This window comes from Sardina pilchardus, chromosome 5 (assembly GCF_963854185.1).
Source record: "Sardina pilchardus chromosome 5, fSarPil1.1, whole genome shotgun sequence".
NCBI classification, from domain to species: Eukaryota; Metazoa; Chordata; class Actinopteri; order Clupeiformes; family Clupeidae; genus Sardina; species Sardina pilchardus.
This window is the reverse complement of record NC_084998.1, coordinates 27,304,787-27,307,286: the sequence shown is the minus strand read 5'-3', so window position 1 is coordinate 27,307,286 and position 2,500 is coordinate 27,304,787.

Genomic DNA, 2,500 nt, shown 5'->3' with positions numbered 1-2,500 from the left:
TGTGTGTGTGTGTGTGTGTGTGTGTGTGTGTGTGTGTGTGTGTGTGTGTGTGTGTGTGTGCGCGCGCATATCTGAGTGTGTGTGTGTGTGTGTGTGTTTGTGTGTGTGTGTGTGTGTGTCTACTGACTATTCTTGTATCTTCCTGTGTTTATATCATTCTAAATCACAGACACGCGTGCACACACACACACACACACACACACACACACACACACACACACACACACACACACACACACACACACACACACACATAGACACAGTACATACACACGATTAACTCTTTCTTAATACACACAAATCCCTCATAATTCCCAGATATTGCAATATCCCCCGTAGGCTGTGCATCTGGGAGTCTCTCAACGTTCGTTCCTCTGAGTGTGTGTGTGTGTGTGTTCAAACAGTCAAATGTTAAAACGGTCAAATACTACAGACAGAAATAAATTGACTCTTTTAAAACTGAATCTGTCTAATTGACCTATATTTTTTACACACACCCACACACACCTTACCCCCAACTCCCAACAAACTCCACAGCATAACGCACACACCATATCCACCTCAGCACGGCATACAGACACATACCCCACCCCCGGCACACATGGTGGCACCACACACACACACACACACACACACACACACACACACACATCATACCCCACCCCCAACACACATCATCCCCACTGTAGCACGACACACACAGGATTTAGGACTTCCCACTAGAGACAAAAGAAGGATTCTGCAGCGCTAGCACAGTCTGCATCCTGTGTGTGTGTGTGTGTGTGTGTGTGTGTGTGTGTGTGTGTGTGTGTGTGTGTGTGTGTGTGTGTGTGTGTGTGTATGTGTATGTGTGAGTGAGTGCGGTGTGTGTGTGTGGTGTGTGTGAGTGTGGTGTGTGTGTGTGTGTGTGTGTGTGTGTGTGTGTGTGTGTGTGTGTGTGAGGAAATGATGTCTATGAACTGTTGATCTACTTTACGTTGATGACAGATGTGTATTGGGAACTCAGTGAACAATACAAATACAACAATGTCATTTCTGCAGCATGTGTCACTAATTCAGACGACATGTTCAACCCGTTGCATTTACTGTAAAAGTGTGTGTGTGTGTTACTGTAAAAGTGAACAAATTTCCACTCCTGCGATCTCACCTTGTGTGAACACTCCACTCCATTTGAGGCCTGTGTTTGATTACACTGTAAGTTTCTGTGAGTGTGTGTGTGTGTGTGTGTGTGTGTGTTACCTGTGTCTGACTACACTGTATATGACCTGTCTGAATACCACTACTGTTTGAGTGTGTTGGTGTGCTACTGTAAAAGTGTGTGTGAGTGTGTTTACGTGTGTGTGTGTTACCTGTGTCTGACTACAATGTACCTACATGACCTGTCGGAAACATCTAGTTTGATGAGTGTGTGTTCAATAAAAGTGTGTTTTTAGCTGAATAGTCAATAAAAGAGTTTGAAACAGTTGATCTCTGTCACACACACACACACACACACACACACACACACCACACACAGATACACAGAATACACACCTAATCAATGCACACACCGACACTGCTCACACACACACTCACCACACACATACACAGAACACACACCTCCTGTTGTCTGCTGACATAGACAGAAACAGATCAGACTCTCTCTCTTCGCGCACACACACACACAACTCTCTCCCTCGACACACACCGTATTCACTCTCTACGCACAATCCAAAATCTCTATCTCTAGACACATACACATCCAATTTTCTCTCTCTCCTCTCTACACACACTCTAAACTCTCTCTCTCTCCACACACACACACACACACACACACACACACACACACACACACACACACACACACACACAGAAGAGAGGAAAAATACAGATTCTACTCCTTCTTTCTGAGTCACACACACATGCACATGCGCACATATACACACATGCGCGCGCGCACACACACACACACACGTAAGCAGTTTTAATTCACACGGTGACTCAGATATGCCCACCTGTGACTTCACCCCAGTGTTATATGACAGCCAGGAGCCTCCACATTAGGCAACATAGAGCCGTGTGTGTGTGTGTCTATGTGTGTGCGCACAAGCGCATGTGTGTGTGAATGTGTGTGTGGTGTGAGCGTGCGCATGTGTGTGTGTGCATGTGTGTGTGCACATGGGCACCCCATATGAACTTTGGTGATTCTATGAGAATGACGCCATGGTGCTGAAGGCCTCTCTCTCACACACACACGCACACACCCCACACACACACACACACACACACACACACAGCTGATCAGACAGTGTGCTTCTTGCCCTCTTAGTACCTCACACACTTAGGTCTGAAAGGGTTTGAAGCTGTATGACTTCTGCTGCTGACACATCACACCTTGCTGAGAAAGTCTGTGTGTGTGTGTGTGTGTGTGTGTGTGTGTGTGTGTGTGTGTGTGTGTGTGTGTGTGTGTGTGTGTGTGTGTGGGTGTGTGTGTGGGTGTGTGTGTGGGTGTGTGAGTGTG